The 6,000-nt window shown below is 33.5% G+C and overlaps 1 long non-coding RNA gene across 1 annotated transcript; it reads right to left on the reverse strand.

Annotated features, from left to right (window-relative positions):
- Positions 1-5,016: 5,016 nt before the first annotated feature.
- Positions 5,017-5,704, reverse strand: LOC145162718 (uncharacterized). Its single transcript, XR_013739272.1, has 2 exons — positions 5,327-5,704; positions 5,017-5,207 (listed from the first exon to the last, which is right to left on the reverse strand). It is a non-coding gene; the product is annotated as an uncharacterized LOC145162718 (long non-coding RNA).
- Between the last annotated feature and the right edge of the window lie 296 nt (positions 5,705-6,000).

Here is a 6,000-nt window from a genome sequence, read left to right on the forward strand (position 1 = left end):
CATTTTGGCAATCTAGCTTCTACCTCTTGGTCTTGTTGAGCTTTTGGACCTCTGTAATTCATAAAGTTCCTACCTTTTTGTCTTTTGCATGCTAGATTTAGATTTTGGGAGCTTTCCCTGCATGGTTAGGTGGTATAGCATGCATGGGATCCATAAAGTTGGCAACTTTATGGATCGTTGAGACATCTTCTGTATATGAGGATTTGAAATATGAGATTTGGTGTTGGTTTTAGACTCCAACCATGAGTCTTGATCTTATTACCTTTCTTTTGACCTAGTTAGTATTATTGTCCTTAGGGTCGAGGAAGTTCCAATGGAAAGTCCCAGTGAATATTTTAAAGGAATAAGAGCTTAATGCTAAAAGGTAGTCAGAACAGATCTCACGACGTGAGAAATAGGAATCTTATTACGTGAAAAATGAGGTTGTCTCGATCTGAGGAATCTGGTTGGATGAGTTGTGACTGAGTTGACTCGCTGAGTGGGGCCGGGTCGAGTCCATTTTCATGACGTGACCAGAGAACAGGTCACGACGTGAGGGTGAACTGATGGGAATGTGGTCCGTTGACCTTCGGAGTTGACTTTTGATCAGGGTTGACTTTTGGTCAACTATTGGTTTTGAAGGGTAGACTAAAGATTTGCCTTGTATGATAATCTAGTTGTGGTGTAGCATCGGTGTAGCTAACCGTGAGAGCGGCAGTAGTTGATTATCGATCGAAAGGTGAGTTTCCAACACTGTACTTGTGGGTCGAAGTGACCAATGCCGTCCCACTAGATTATGTTCGTAGGATGAAGATTCTCTTCGTGACAATTACCTTCTATGCCTATATATTCTTGATGTCTCCATGACTCTTACTGTTATGAATATATGGTATCTATAGGGGTGAAATATACATGATATCGGTTGAAAGAGATGGAAGGGGTTGAAATATACTCAATATCGGTTGAAAGAGACCGAAGGGGCTGAAATATACCCAGTACCGGTTGAAAGAGACCGAAGGGGTTGAAATAGACCCATTACCGATTGAAAGAGACGAAAGGGGTTGAATTAGATCCAATTATTGCTTGATTGTTATATATATATATATATATATATATATATATATATATATATATATATATATATATATATATATATATATATATATATATATATATATATATATATATGGTATGGGGTATTTTGGGGGAGCTCACTAACCTTTGTTCTTACGGTTTTTAGTTTATGATTCAGGTACGTCCAGCTCGAAAAGGAAGGGCATGGCTTTATCGTACTGCATCCGCCCATGTTTTCCGCATTATTTGATTTTGGGATTTGTACTATGATATTATTTCACTATGATTCATTTTTGGTTGTTTTAACATGATTACTAAATGTTCTGAAATGAATTAAAAATGAAATTTTTGTCTGGAATTTTTGGGATGATACAGAGAGAGTGATATAACTCACCTTATTAGTTAGTGAAGACTAACTACCTTTTTTATGCAATTATTCAATTGATGCATCCTGATCCAACTTTATTGCTCAAGGCGTATTCATACACATATCAAGTCCCTTAGAACTTGTCGTAGCCTATTAAGACCTTAACTACTATCTTTACCAAAATGATCACTTAATTTATCATAATTCTCACATTACATCTTCTACCTCTAAATATATTTTGCACAATGAATTAAGCATCCTATACTACCTAATTCATTATACTTTAATATCTAATGCATCAATTTACTAACCTCACTAGTTAGGGTTTGATACCCTAACTCTCTGTGGATGGATTTCGCCATGGAATCACTTCTAAAGCTTTATTAAAGCTTCTATACACTCTCACTAACATCATAATCGAACTTTAGGTTGATCAATTCAACCATTCTAATCAATATAGCAATTTCACCATTTAAAGATCAAATCTTAATCAAAGGAGAAACATTTACCTTAATAGAGAGAGGAATATAATCCTTGTTAGTCTCAATCTCTAGCTTCTCTTGGCATGATTTTGGCATCAAAATCTCATTCTCCAAGCTCAAAATCGATTCCTAAAAGAAAATAATCGAAATAAGCTCTTAATAGGTTATAACTTGTGTTCTATGTTCCAAACTAAGCCGAAGTTATCTCTTCACCATGTCGTGTTGGCCCTAAATAGGTTGTGGTCTGCCTCTAACAAATCTACAGTCCCTTAACCTCATAGCATCCTACAATCCTCACCACGCCACAATACCCCATAATACCACGTCGTGGGAAAGTACACTGCCCTCTACTTAGAATGAAGTTTTCTTCTGAATCACCATCTTCCATTATCGTGTCGTGGTAATGTATTTACCATGCCACAGTGGTTATATAACAACAACCTTCATGGTTGATTCCCTTCCAACTTTGGGACATTTTCTTTTAATTTTCTAACACTCATATCTTCTTCGTTCAAAACTGATTTTATATGATCTTTTATATCACACGACGGTGGGGATGAGTTCTACAAATCCATTAAGTCACTTCTAATAGACATAATACTAGTCTTAATCTATTAAGTCACAAACTTGGCCCAAAAAACATAAAAATCCTATTTTACTCATTTGGCATGAACTCACTTAGTTCATCTTATAAATGTGACTCAAACTTATCTTGTCTAATTTCATGAAGTTACAACTTCACAAACTTAAAAAATCATACTGAATGACCAAATTCCCATTTTGGTGAATATTTGATTTAAATTCAAATCTCTCTAAATTTTGGGTTCTTACATGGTGCATATAAAGGGAAATATGCAGTTATGACATGGAGAACATGCAGAGTCTATGTAGTCAAAGGTTATTTGGTCATTCTACATTAACAAGGAAACTTCATATCTCTGGGCCCCTTGATGATTTGGTGCTGAGAATAAAATATTTGACCAAGCTGAGACTAAGTTGATCAAATCAATAATATAGTCTGATGTGGTCATCAAAAATCTCTATCGGGAAACATAATCGTGAACACTAAGATTAACATGTTATCCATGACTCTGGTTCATACAGATATCTTGAAGAGCAAATGAATATTTGATCACTTGTCTAAGGGTTGTTTTAATGCTACTATGAAATAAGTAAAGTAATTGCATTCGATATCACACTATCTGTTTGTTATTAGTGAATATTAGACCATACAGTGTTGGTGAGTTGTGCAAGTGGGATACTATCATAAATAGTGCCCACAATCACAACTGGTGGTAATATTACTGTTAATGACAGAGTCCTTTTGAGTTACACATAAAGACAAATTTAAGCAATTGACATGAAAGAATAATAGGCATCTGGTTTTCTAATTAATTAAGTAATTAGTTAATTAATAGAAACTTGTATACTTAAGGGTTTTAAGTGTATAGATTTGAAAATTAAATCTTATAGATAATAACTTAGTGACCAATTAATTATCCCAAAAGGATTCTAAACCCTTCCATATAAATAGAGGATTCTAGGATAGAAAATCCAAGTGATAAAATCCTAGAATTCGGTTGCCTCACATCCCACTAAATGAATCCCAAAATCACTTTTGTTATGATGTAAAAACTTGGTTGTCATGATACGTCGTTTAGGCAGAACCTAATCGTTTAGGGTTTAAATGTGTTGCGGTTTCTGGAGGTTGTCAAGGTTCTTGTGTTGTTTCCTTGGGTGCGACTACATCAGAGTTATAGATCCGATCAACTGGCTAGACCAAAGAAATCAAAGGCTACAAATATATGTACACTTTTACCCTTTATGGTTGTTTATTTAATTGTATTAGATTAGCTAAACTTGGATATGTTATTTGTTTATGGGATCGATTTTATATGTCATTTTTGTTGTGCCTTTGTGGCTTTTGTATTCCCATAACCAAAACCCAACACTGTGAACCCTTTTGTATTTCCATAACCCAAACCCAAACCCAAGTAGAACCTATAAAGTAAACACAATATCACAACTATATATATATATATTATATATATATATATATATATATATATATATATATATATATGATCTCGGATATCGTCCGTGATCATCTTTTTCTCCTCTTGGTCCTATAAAAAATATTTGTTAACGTTTATTTACCAAAAAATCTGAAACTTCAGTAATTAAATAACACAATTATTTACAAAAAAATTGAAATCTTTCATCAATCACTTCTCGTGGAAGTTCGTACAACTTGGTTTCTTTGGTTTGTATGGTGCAACACAATAAATACAGATGATTTTAAATACCTTTAAGAAATTCATATATTTTGATTCAAGAGGCCATATAATATCTTATTTTTCCACCCATTTCATCCTAAACGGAGCTTGAATTTATTTTTGGCATTTCTTGCTTTTGCTTTCTTATTTTTTTGGCTTCACACAAATCAACAAACTGCTATTAATTACTTGCAAACATATACATATAATAATAATAAAAACAATAATAAATAAATAGCTAACACATACAAAAAATTGTGCACTAGTTTTATATGCAACATAGTCATTCGAATAATCAAGTGGAGAAATGCAAATTTATCACAAACATTCAAACCATGATCGACAAAATATATAACAAGGCTATATCTAAAGTTTATGCCAATTTTCATAGCTTTTTTCTTCATATATTTTTCGGGACATCGGTCTCGATGTTCTACGTCCTCAACAATTTACAAAATAACGAGTTCAACATAGTAATTAATTAACAAGTATTCCATATTTCCAATAAGTTGAAATATACGTACCTCAACCACAGATCTTTAAAATATTGATCAACAAGTTTACCCTTATCAATATGAAAGGGTAACAAATATTGAACCATCATCCCATACCATGACATAAAATATCTAATCGTGTCATCAATTGGGATATTTTCATCGAAATCAATGTGATATCTGTCCATGACAATCTTCTTTGAAAAAGAAGCAATATCGCGTCTGCCTCTTCTCTTTTATGACAGACCTTCCATTTGTATAGTTTTTCGTCGATAACTCTAACAACTTTGTAGAAAATAAAATACAACATCCCATGCATATAAATCAGTAGACTCCAAGAGAAAAAAAAGGATAGAAATCAACATACAATATTATACTACATTTTTTATTTTTTGGAACGGTAAATACAAATATATATATTAAACTACTCCTAAATTATTCTACCTATGTCCACAGTGGGACTTGAACCCTCGACCTCAAGGAGGGAGGACAACACCGGATTCCGCTGGGGTAGAAGCTCTTTGGTAATATTATACTACATAAATAAGAAATTGATATAACACGAGTACAAAGACCACTTACAAATAAACAACCAACAACCGCACCAAATACTAAAACATATCAATTTTGAACTTTAAACAAACTTAAAGGTACCTCTTTGACCCGATATGATCGACTGATAAGGTGTCGGATGTGTGGAACGGGAGGTGGTAGTTTGAGAAGGCTTTGGTGGTGCGGAAGCGGAGAAGGCGTCGGCAGTGTGGAACCAGAGAAGGCAACGATGGTACATGGTTGGTTTGTGAAGGCGTCAAAGAGGAGATGGTGCTATGAGAAGCGTGGTTCCCACATTATTTGATGCCATTGTGATTTGTTGGTGCGGTTTTTGATTTGTTGGTGTAGTTTCTTATTTTGAAATTAAAAACATTCAACGTTTATTGGTGTGGTTTTTGATTTGTTGGTGCAGTTTTTGATTTAAATTTTTTTAAAAAAATACACCATTAGTTGGAGGAGTTTTGAAATGTATTGGTGTGGTTTTAGGATTTAATTGGTGCAGTCTATATTTTTTTGAAGCTTTTAAATTGCATTTCCTTTTTAAAAGTACATTGCTTCTTCCGGTAGCACAAGTAAATGTCAAAACAACTGCCACCTACTAATCTACTAATCTAGTGATATTCAATACTTTCCTTCATAAACAAATGTTGCAGGTCATTCAAGAATAAATATTCCTATTTTAATGCTTTCATAGATAATTAAAGAAACATTGTAATTATTGTGTTCATGGAAAGTATTTGATTCAAAACAAAATGTAACCATAAGAATAAAAAAAA

The sequence above is a fragment of the Lactuca virosa genome, chromosome 3, assembly GCF_052849685.1.
Source record: "Lactuca virosa cultivar CGN04683 chromosome 3, Lactuca_virosa_CGN04683_v6, whole genome shotgun sequence".
NCBI lineage: Eukaryota > Viridiplantae > Streptophyta > Magnoliopsida > Asterales > Asteraceae > Lactuca > Lactuca virosa.